Source organism: Sinocyclocheilus rhinocerous, unplaced genomic scaffold, assembly GCF_001515625.1.
Source record: "Sinocyclocheilus rhinocerous isolate Xijiao unplaced genomic scaffold, SAMN03320098_v1.1 scaffold2835, whole genome shotgun sequence".
Lineage (NCBI taxonomy): Eukaryota > Metazoa > Chordata > Actinopteri > Cypriniformes > Cyprinidae > Sinocyclocheilus > Sinocyclocheilus rhinocerous.
In genome coordinates, this window is record NW_015664204.1 from 374,481 (window position 1) to 386,481 (window position 12,001).

The 12,001-nt window shown below is 34.4% G+C and overlaps 1 pseudogene; it reads right to left on the reverse strand.

The window, feature by feature from the left end:
- LOC107729940 (lethal(3)malignant brain tumor-like protein 4) overlaps positions 1 to 12,001 on the reverse strand; it is a 58,021-nt pseudogene that overhangs the window by 28,444 nt on the left and 17,576 nt on the right.

A 12,001-nucleotide genomic window follows, 5' to 3' on the forward strand; every position in this document is an offset into this window, starting at 1 on the left:
GCGTATGGGTGTGCGTCTATGCGTAAGCTACGGCGTATGGGTGTGCGTCTATGCGTAAGCTACGGCGTAGGTCCGACGCAGAAGTATAAATCAGCCTTAATAGATGTCCGTCTAGAAAATGCGTGAAATATGTGTTCTGTGTGAACGGCTTGGTTTCAGTTTTGATGTAAACAAGATCTTCTCCGCATTGATGATCTCTTTTTCCGCAATATATTTAATGAACAACGCAGCAGTGCTGCATCTAGTGGCTTCAACTGGATAGGCTAAGAAAAACATTATAATGCAATGACACTTACATCGTCATCGCATCTCGTGCGCCGCTGATAAGGCTGCCTCCTTAACACACACCTAAAATTCGAATGCAACGTTTTGAATTTTTTTTTGACAGCCCTAATGCTTTGTGTTTTGAGGATCCACCACATCATGGCTGATTGGATATTTGCAAACCATCAGACAGTGTTTTTCAGATGAGCAGACAGTCTCTTCCTATCTTAAGTGGGCGCTTCTGGGCCAGAGCTAGTAGGGCTGGGTATTGAGACAAATTTCACGTATTTTAATATTGATTCACAAGCTTGCGATTTTATTCAATTTCAATCTCAATTCAATTTGATTTGATTTTGGTTTATTTGAATATATAGACAGTCAAAACATGCAAGGTGGATGCTGCACACTGGTGGTGGATGAGGAGATCCCCCTCACAATGTAAAACGCTATATAAATGTAATGAATTATTATTATTATTATTATGCTGCAAACTACACAGTAAACCCTGCCAGTTTGGTACATTACAATAATATTAAAGTGATTTGTTATTAAACATTCAAATTGCACATAAGGCAGTTTATATAATAATAAATTATAATATTATATTTCAATGATATAATTCTGTTTGTACTCTGGTTTGTTGTTGAAATAAAAACATTTAAACCTGCGGTTCTCAACTCTGGACCTCGAGAGTTGAGGAGCCCTGATTTAAACAGTGGACATTGTCACTTCTTTTCATGATGGATTTATTCAAACATGCATTAAATATTGAAGTAAAATGTAATTTCTGTCAGGACCACTATCGTCAAAGATAACTTACAATTAGCATACATTTTAGGTTGGGGGTATGGTTCTGTTCTGGGCAACACTCCCTGCCCATCCATGCAGCCTAGCATGGATAGGAGCAGGGAGAGCATAAATAACCCCCCTAGGGTAAACTGAACAGAACCAACATTAATGATTAATGTAGCAGATATCATCAATGTTCTAAGTGATTATTTTATATATCAACATAATTCAGTGGTCTGACTCAAGAAGAAATATCCAATGCCAAGTCCTGACTGGACGAGAGGAGGAGTTGGGGATGGAGGTGGGTGATTAGCTCCTGAGCAAAGCGATAGCTGCTGAATAATGACTGAAAGGACCTTATAAAGGGAATTATGATTGGCGTCATATTCCTATGGGTAGACGTGGATCAGCTGAGTGTCAGCTGATGCGAGCTTGACTAACATGACCTGCCAGAACTAACGCTACGCTCCATTTTTATACTTGCAATTAATATTTGTTAATACTCTTTAATAGTTTCAGTTTTCATTTTACATTGTATATTCTTATTTTTATAATAATGATATATTTTTATGTAGCTTTCTTTTTTAAGTTTAATTTTAGCAAACATTTAATAATTTTTGTAACTTTTACTTCAACTTCAAGTCTATCTCAGGCCCCTTTTTAGTTGCAATTAATATAGTCATGGGTGATCCACAGTGTTATTTTAGTATTATTTGTATTGTATTATAGTGTTTATTCATATTTTCTTTTTGCTATTTAGCTTTAATTTATTTTTATTTAAGTTTTAGTTTGAGATATTTTAGTAAACTAAATTAAAATGCGAAATGTTGCCTTGTTTATTTTATTTCAAGTAATGAAAATTTTTTTCATTGGTTTTAATTTTAGTTTCAGTTTTACTTTTAGTTCACTACAATAACTCTGCTGCAATCAACAGCAGGAATAAATCATCTGAGCTTAATCCAACCGAAGATTTGATCAAATTAAAAGTTTAATCCTCATCCAAATACATGTACAGTAGTTATTATTGGAGGAGGAATATGCTCGAGGCGAATATGCTTATGTAAGACAGATTTCAGATTCCTGTTGCAAAGAGGCAAAAATGGCAATTACACACTGGTGCGCCGAGATGAGCGGTTGCTTTTCCTGATATCAACACTGCAACCAAACGGAGTTTATTCAGACCTGTGCATGCAAACAGATCCGAAGCCTTCAGTGTGTGCATACACAAGCAGCATCCAACGAAAGCACATGCAATCACACTGCATTACTGTCTTACAGTTCCATTTCAGCTGATGCATGCATTTAATTCAACACATTTCAGAGGTCTACGGCCGTCTCGGTGGTTAAATGAGTCTGAGATAACGATTTAACACATGTAGTTCTGTATAAGAGACCATTACTGCCCTGCAGCTCCACACATTCACACAAATACAGCATGTGTGCAGAGAATCCTGAACTCCAGATTAAACCGCACAGTGCAAAGCTCATCGGTCTGACTGACAGAAACACATATACCTTGAATTAGTGTTACCTTTAGCCAAATGCATGAATGTAAAATGTGCTGGACGCTCTTTTCAATGCAAAGCTGTCAAGATTCAAATAACAACGAATGCTGCATAAAATAACAGTAGTACATATGATTTGTGCACTATATTACAAATATGTGTTTGTGTGCGAAATAGACTGAAATTTAAAGACCTTCTTAAATCAAACAGTTCTTCTGAGTCAGATTGTTTTAATGAATCATTAGATTCAAACGAGTCTGAATGATTCGTTCGCCAACTGGAGTTCGCCACATTCACATTATTATTATTATATTACACTGCAATTATAATTGCATAAACAATGCTATGAGATTAACAGGTTTTGAAAAAGAAACTGAATACTGAAATATGTTAAAATTTCTCGTCAAACACTACAACTTATAATGAGTTAATTTCTAATAAAGCATAACCGATGAAGCTCTTCAGACGAGGCGGTAGAAGATTATGAAGTCGCTTTGATTACGACGAATATTAAATTATGCATCTATTTCAATATGCTTCAGCTGCCGTAGCTCTTGTTTACAGTAATAAAGGTTTCAGGCGTCTCATATAAACAGATACTGAGCGTCAAACTCATTTCAGTCTGGAGGACGTTCATTAAAGTCCACGAACACGGAAAGGCTCTGGTATTGTTCACCTGTCCACTGGATCACAACGTGACGCTACGCTTCTGCTTAAATAGCTAGTTTTTGTATGCAAATCGATGTAAATGAGGTTTTAATGAAAGCCAGTCCAGTCGGTTTCTAAGCAGAGAGGATTTTGCTGAAGCTTCCTTTCTTCTTCTGTCTTGCTCTGTGTAATCAGAAGTGGCTTTCTAAAAAAAGCCGTATCCTTTCACTAAAGGATGGGCAAAATGCGTGCACAATTGATTTTCCGGTGATTATACGGCAGGGAAAGGTGAGCTACAGGAATACAGGAATGATTGCATTCAGACGCTTCGGCGCCGGGTGGGTCATGAAGGAGTGAACAGAGTCTCAGCACAAAAATAACTGCATTTGTTGCTCATATTGCGCGGGTCGCTGGGGTCACGGTCGATTCCGAACTCGTTTAGTGCTCGTTTGTGAGCAGATGCTGCAGAGAGAAACACAACTGCAGTAAACTCTCGAATTCTGAACTACAGCCGCCAAGCGATTCACATTTTTAATCTACATAAATCACATATTAATCACACATCAATTCTGGCAACAAAAAAAACGACCCCCAAAAGATGATTTGATCATCAGTCATTATTGTGTTAAATAAGAAAAGCATTGAATAGACATTACAAAAAGTACCTTTTGAAAGAAACACTTCAGCATTCAGCATATAATTTAATACGCATAAACGTTTAAGGCTACAATTTGGCCATAAGATTGTTTTCAGAAGCTGAATCTAAAGTGGCATTTAGGAATATTTACTCTGTTCAGACATGACATGAATGCATTTATACCACAAATAGAATTACATAAATAAATTGGTTTTAAAAAAGAAATTGAATATTGAAATATGAAATGATTAAAAAATATATTAAATGATACCAAACTAAACTGACAGTAGTGGGTGAGTCATTGAATCAATTATTCAACCGATTTGTCAAATGGCAGATTCATTCAGAAACAAAGCAAGTGTGAAATCACTAATTCACCGACTCATTTCATTCAGTAATGAATCACTGCTTCTGATAGGAACTATTTTCACTTGTGAAATTGAGCAAAAACAGACAATATAACAGTCTCTAAAATGTAACAATATGAACTTCTTGTTTATTGAACTGTTGTATGAATCAGTGGAGCAGATATTGGGGAGAAACAGCACTCTTGCTGGTGTGATATTGCAAAACTATATTAGACTATATAAATATAAGAGGGTGATTGTTGTGCTCATATCTTGAATTTTCGGCTCATATCACTGCGTTCTAATAGACTTCATCACGCAGTCAGTCGTCCTGCTTCATGATCATCAGCATCAGTGTGAGATGACGGACAGCTCTGGACGGTGCATTAAATGTGTTAATCACATTATTATTTAATTATTAACCACACCAAATTAATGCATTAAATCAACAGCCATACTCTGCACAGAGCTTGTGAGTGTGTGTGTGTATGTGTTTGTGTGTGTGTGTGTGTGTGTGTTTGTGTGTGTGTGTGTAAGCATACTATAAATCTATATATGAGCGTCTCACCTGCGATTCGGGTGTGTGTGAGCGTCTCACCAGCGATTCGGGTGTGTGTGAGCGTCTCACCAGCGATTCGGGGTGTGTGTGAGCGTCTCACCAGCGATTCGGGGTGTGTGTGAGCGTCTCACCAGCGATTCGGGGTGTGTGTGAGCGTCTCACCAGCGATTCGGGGTGTGTGTGAGCGTCTCACCAGCGATTCGGGGTGTGTGTGAGCGTCTCACCAGCGATTCGGGGTGTGTGTGAGCGTCTCACCAGCGATTCGGGGTGTGTGTGAGCGTCTCACCAGCGATTCGGGGTGTGTGTGAGCGTCTCACCAGCGATTCGGGGTGTGTGTGAGCGTCTCACCAGCGATTCGGGGTGTGTGTGAGCGTCTCACCTGTGGTGGCCGATATATTTTGCTCCTTTGATGTGGCCGATACCCCTGCAGCCCGGGGTTGGACACACGCCCTGCGTCACGGAGCTCTTCAAGTCTGACAGCCCTGAGGAAGCTTCAGAAAAACACAACACACATGCTGAATGAGTGCAGAACATCAGCCTGCAGTAGAAAGATGTTTGTACAGCATTACTCGTCCTCTAGAGAGCAGCAGCTATTTCAGCTCCTCACACACACACACACACACACACACACACGGATGATAATAACATTTCATACATCATACTAAACACAGTAAAACTTCACATCTCTCAGGTCAGGCCAGTAATTAATCATGTGATCTATGAATGTGGCATAATGGGAACAGACACACACACACAAGTGGATGCAACTGCAGTAAAAGCTCTCCGATCTGCATTTATTATTCTGCATAAAATCTTACTTCACATGCTTCTATTTCATAATCAGTGTTATTTTAGTAACATTGAGATCCTATAATGTTTTTTTAATTAATATTTTGAACTAGTTTTAGTAATTTTTATGGTCATTTTTGTTTATTTTTATTTTTTCTATATGTCTATATATTGGTTATAGTTAACTATAACAACCCTGTTCAACCCTGATGTAATGATGAATATCTGCTGGACCCATCAGACACAAGAGCGTTAAACAATCATTATGTTAACTGTTCAAATGAGCTTCATCTCTGAGCTTTAGTAATCCAGCACTAAACTATCAGCAGAAACACACACTAATACAGCAGCTGTGATGACGGACGTCCTTCCCTTTGATTAAAAGCCTTACTTGCCAAGACATCGACTGCTATATTTACTCTAGAATGAGTGAGAACATTAGTTGAACCAACCCGAACCCTGATTCCAGCTCAAGCGTCTGTCGTGTGATTGTGAGAGTAAGCAGTGACTCACTGAGCGGCGGCGGTTCGAGCGAGTGACCCGTCCTGGAGCACCAGCCCATGGGATGAAGATCCGGCAGGTCTGAATCCACCCAGAAATCAAACTTCTCATGCCAGCCGTCAAAATGCACCTGACCCTCGCCCCCTTTGCTGCGTGTTCCCGGGGGCGGGGTTTATCCGGGTTCATGACATAACGGACCTGGGAAGAAGCTTGTTGTAGTCCCTTACCAGCCGTTTTTGTAGGCATTAAACTGCCAGAATTCAAATGAGCTTCATCTCTGAGCTTTAGTAATCCAGCACTAAACTATCAGCAGAAACACACACTAATACAGCAGCTGTGCTGACGGACGTCCTACCCTTTGAATTAAAAGCCTTACTTGCCAAGACATCGACTGCTGTATTTACTCTAGAATGAGTGAGAACATTAGTTGAACCAACCCGAACCCTGATTCCAGCTCAAGCGTCTGTCGTGTGATTGTGAGAGTAAGCAGTGACTCACTGAGCGGCGGCGGTTCGAGCGAGTGACCCGTCAAATTTTTACTGTATTAAATAAATGCATTTTTCCAAACTTTTGAGCAGTAGGTGTAAATCATGGATATCTAGTCAAAACTCAAAAACGTCATGAGTTCATGTGACTGATATAAAGACTAGAAATCAGCCAATGATGATTTTGAGAGACAGGTGACTTATGAATCATCAGTCTGTTTGCTCTTACAGTCTTAATGCTTCCGATCACACCATCTTTAACGAATCTGCAGATGATCTGCTACTGTAAACCACATGACTGTGACTCACTTTGACTCTGTGGTCTTCGGTGTCGGTGACGGTGGCCACGCGGATCAGCATGGGGTTTCGTCTGTCCACCGCCTCCAGCTTCATGTGCGTCTGGAAGCCGTGTGGAGATCTCTGCAGGAACACACAGCGCTCAGATCAAAGCCGCACTCATCAATGATCACGTATGAAACACGTCTCACCACACTGAAGGCTTGAGTGGGAGCCGCAGACGCGCCCGTGTCCTCCATGTAATCTTCCCAGACGAAGTGCTCTGGATTCGGGTGTCCTACAACAACACATGAACACTCAATCAAACCTGTATGCACAGCTCACACAGACTCTCACAAACAGAACTGCTGTTATACTGAGCTAGATGCATTTTTTTTACACACAACCGCTGTTTGTTTACATTTACAGATTCACCATGTGCAACACAACAGAGACGTTATGGAACACATTTATGAATGAATCTCAAGAAACTAAAGAACATGTCTGGGTCAAATAATCAGAAATTAGAAAAAAGCATCTACATTAGTTAACAATGAAAAATACTTCTAAAGCATGATCGTTAAACGTGATCAAAATCACAATTTTATCTGTTAACATTATTTAACGGACAAAGATGAATAAATATTGTAACAAATGCATTGCACATTATTAGTTAATGCATTATGATATATTTTATTATATTGATAGTTAATGCATTAAGTAACTTTAACTAATAGAACCTTAAAGTGTCACCCAAAATTATATTATATTATTTAATGCATTAACTAATAATGTACAGTAATGCAATAGGACCTTATTTTAACGTGTTAGCTGATATTTTACTATATGGCATTACATTTTAGTTAAACATTAACTAATAGAACCTCATTTTAAAGGTCTACCTGAAATTTTAATATATTATATTACATTATAGTAAATGTGGGCGGTGACATGTTAATGAGCTCATGATTATTCTTAAAGTCACTTCTGAGTCACGTCTGCCATTTAGTTTTAATAAACTGACCGGAGAGGACACATGTTTCGAGTATGTTTACATTGAATGTGAATTAGTGTTCCTGTCTGAATTTAAAGAGCCAATACAAGAGGTTTACATGAAATCTGAGCGCAAATATAAAGTCATTTCATGCTTGTCCTTCCAGATGAGAAGCTTTTGTTAAAGCACAGGAGAATGCAGCCGTTTGCTCTTGTAAATAACATGAGGAGGGTTTAAGGTCCAGCGTTTGATGAGCGCAGCACCTGCGTCTGCAATGAAATCTATCGGCTCACTGAACACCATCACACCAGACTAGGGCTGTGCGATAACGACAAAAAATAATATCTCCATATTTTCTGGAATTTTGTCGATGACGATAATTAGACGATATTTCGCTGAGCGTGTTATTGTGCTGATATTTTGGCAGGTTCTAATATTCTTCATATTCTGTGCGGTGGTTCGTTTGCAGCAGTAAGAGAAATTACCGATTATTACTTTTCTGGGGAAAAAAGGGAACATAAACTTTAAATATGAACCTAAAATCGCCAGTAGGTGGCGGCAAATCACTGCACAAGTGAGTCATTGAATCATTCACTCAACCGGCGGATTGATTCAGTAACGAAACACCGTCGTGCTGCTCAGAGACGCAAAACAGTTCTGCTGTGGCTTTATTTGAAACTATTTTTGTTGTCAGATGGCATCAATATAAAAGGGGTTTTTGCCCCTTATCTTGAATTTTGGGGGAATTCTAAATGTATTTTAATAGACTAAATCACGCAGTGTGCACTCTCTGGGTGTTTCTGTTTGGTTTTTGTGATATACTCGATAATGTCAAATCGCATATCATTTAAAGAACAACTACGATATTATCGTAGACGATATACGGTATATCGCACACCCCTACATCATACAAAAGCAGTCTTAAGTCGCTGGGGTATATTTGTAGCAATAGCCAACAATACAGTGTATGGGTCAAAATTATACATTTTTCTTTTATGCCAAAAATCATTAGGATATTAAGTAAAGATCATGTTCCATGAAGATATTTTGTAAATTTCCTACATTAAAACTTAATTTCACACGCGCACACACGCACGCACACGCGCATCACTGAATCGAGTGTGAAACGCGAATCATTCGGTCATTAGAAACACTCCTTACATAAGCAGGAGCAGATATTAATGTGATACTATTAATGTGCTGGAGAGATGATGATGATGAAGATCAGAGAACGCACTAATAGAGTCACAACCTCCACAGAAAAATCACACACACTTTCATTATATCATCTGTACATCGAACCTCCCACACATAATAATCATCGTTATGCTACTATGATCTTTGTTCTTTTTTAATCAGCCCTGATCTCTTACCTTTTTAAAATGCATAAAATATTAATATATTCATAAGGGTTTTTACATATTCAGCCCTGTTTATGAATAGCATTTATTACTCAATTTTAAATTAGCTTTTATTTTTTTATTTTCAATTTCTTTTTAGTGATTTTATGTGCTTTTGATATTTCTATAAATTTTTATTAAATATTTCTATTTATATTCAGTTAATTTTATTTCCGTTTTAGTAATTTATGTGCTTTTTTCATTTTTATTAAACATTTATATTTATCTTTAATTTATATCAGTTTTAGTAATTTATGTACTTTTGCCATTTTTATTCATTTTTATTAAATATTTCAATTTATCTTTTAATTTATTTTATTTCAGTTTTAGTCATTTTAGTACTTTTTATTTTACTATTTAGATTTAATTTATTTCACTTCTAGTTTTAGTTAAGGTTTACTTTTTATTTATTTCCAGTTATTAATTTTAGTGATTCTACTTAAATTTTAGAATTATTCATATACTATTAATGTTTTTATTCATATTTTGAATTAGATGTTATTTGTTTATATTTTCATGTTTCATTTTAATTTAATTTTTATTCATTTTGTTGTGTACTTTTTATTCATTTTATGAAATATTTCTATAATTCTTTATTTTATTTCAGTTTTAGTATTTTATGTGCTTTTTCATTTTTATTAAATATTTTTATTTATATCTTTAATTTATATCAGTTTTAGTAATTTATGTACTTTTTCATTTTTATTAAATATTTTTATTTATATCTTTAATTTATATCAGTTTTAGTAATTTATGTACTTTTTCATTTTTATTAAATATTTTTATTTATATCTTTAATTTATATCAGTTTTAGTAATTTATGTACTTTTTCCATTTTTATTAATTTTTATTAAATATTTCAATTTATCTTTTAATTTATTTTATTTAAGTTTTAGTCATTTTAGTACTTTTTATTTTACTATTTAGATTTAATTTATTTCACTTCTAGTTTTAGTTTAGGTTTTACTTTTTATTTATTTCCAGTTATTAATTTTAGTGATTCTACTTAATTTTAGTATTATTCATGTACTATTATAGTTTTTAATTCCTATTTTGAATTAGATTTTATTTTTATATTTTCAGGTTTAATTTAAATTAAATTTTTAGTAATTTCATTGTGTACTATACATTTATTTTTATGAAATATTTCTATAATTATTTAATTTATTTCAGTTTTAGTAATTTTAGTACTTCAACAAACATTTTATATGTTTTATGCACATGGGTCAAAGACGTTAAGATGTCCGCATCAAAAGAAATGTACAAAAGTGATTTTATGTCCATAGAAAGCACATTAAATGCAAGTAAAGTGTCTACTTTTAAGGTTTCAAATAAGTTTTTGGACAATAAAATGTCAAAATTTGGTTGAAATAATGTTACATTGTCATTCAGTGTAACACAATATTTATGTAAAAATTCAAACAACATGCTTATTCTGACTTGTACATATTAAAATATATAAAAGAATAAGGGAGCATATTAAATTTGATTGTGTTTTAAATGAGTAAAAACTCCTACTAACAAATGGTCAAAACCTAGGATAGTGGCAAATTTAAAAAATGTAAAATAACAACCAATTAGTATTTGGGGTGAACGTAATTAGTCTTTTAATATGTCATAAATTGATTTTTGTTGTAAATATGCCTGACAAGAATGTTACACTGAATGACATTTTAGTGGGTCTCTTCTGTAAATCAGGGAAAAATGTATGATTTTTTTTTTTTTTTGCTCAGAAAAACAAAAGCTAAATTGCAAATTTATATCAGTTTTAGTAATCTATGCACTTTTGCCATTTTTATTAATTTTTATTAAATATTTCAATTTATCTTTTAATTTATTTTATTTAAGTTTTAGTCATTTTAGTACTTTTTATTTTACTATTTAGATTTAATTTATTTCACTTCTAGTTTTAGTTTAGGTTTTACTTTTTATTTATTTCCAGTTATTAATTTTAGTGATTCTACTTAATTTTAGTATTATTCATGTACTATTATAGTTTTTAATTCCTATTTTGAATTAGATTTTATTTTTATATTTTCAGGTTTAATTTAAATTAAATTTTTAGTAATTTCATTGTGTACTATACATTTATTTTTATGAAATATTTCTATAATTATTTAATTTATTTCAGTTTTAGTAATTTTAGTACTTCAACAAACATTTTATATGTTTTATGCACATGGGTCAAAGACGTTAAGATGTCCGCATCAAAAGAAATGTACAAAAGTGATTTTATGTCTATAGAAAGCAAAATTTCTTTTTAGTGATTTTGTTATGTGCTTTTGATATTTCTATAAATTTTTATTAAATATTTCTATTTATATTCCGTTAATTTTATTTCCGTTTTAGTAATTTATGTGCTTTTTTCATTTTTATTAAACATTTATATTTATCTTTACCTACTAACAAATGGTCAAAACCTAGGATAGTGGCAAATTTAAAAAATGTAAAATAACAACCAATTAGTATTTGGGGTGAACGTAATTAGTCTTTTAATATGTCATAAATTGATTTTTGTTGTAAATATGCCTGACAAGATTGTTACACTGAATGACATTCGTCTTCTGTAAATCAGGGAAAAATGTATGATATTTATTTTTTGCTCAGAAAAACAAAAAACAAAAGTACAATTACATGAAACAGAAAACTTTTAAATTTTTTGAAAAACAACTACAATTTAAAGCAGTATTGTCTTTATGTTTAATGGGTGTCTTTGACCCATATATGACAAATATATGTAATGCTGTTAACATTTTATGCACCGTGATATTTTCTTTCTACAGCAATGTGCTTCAAATGCTTCAAAG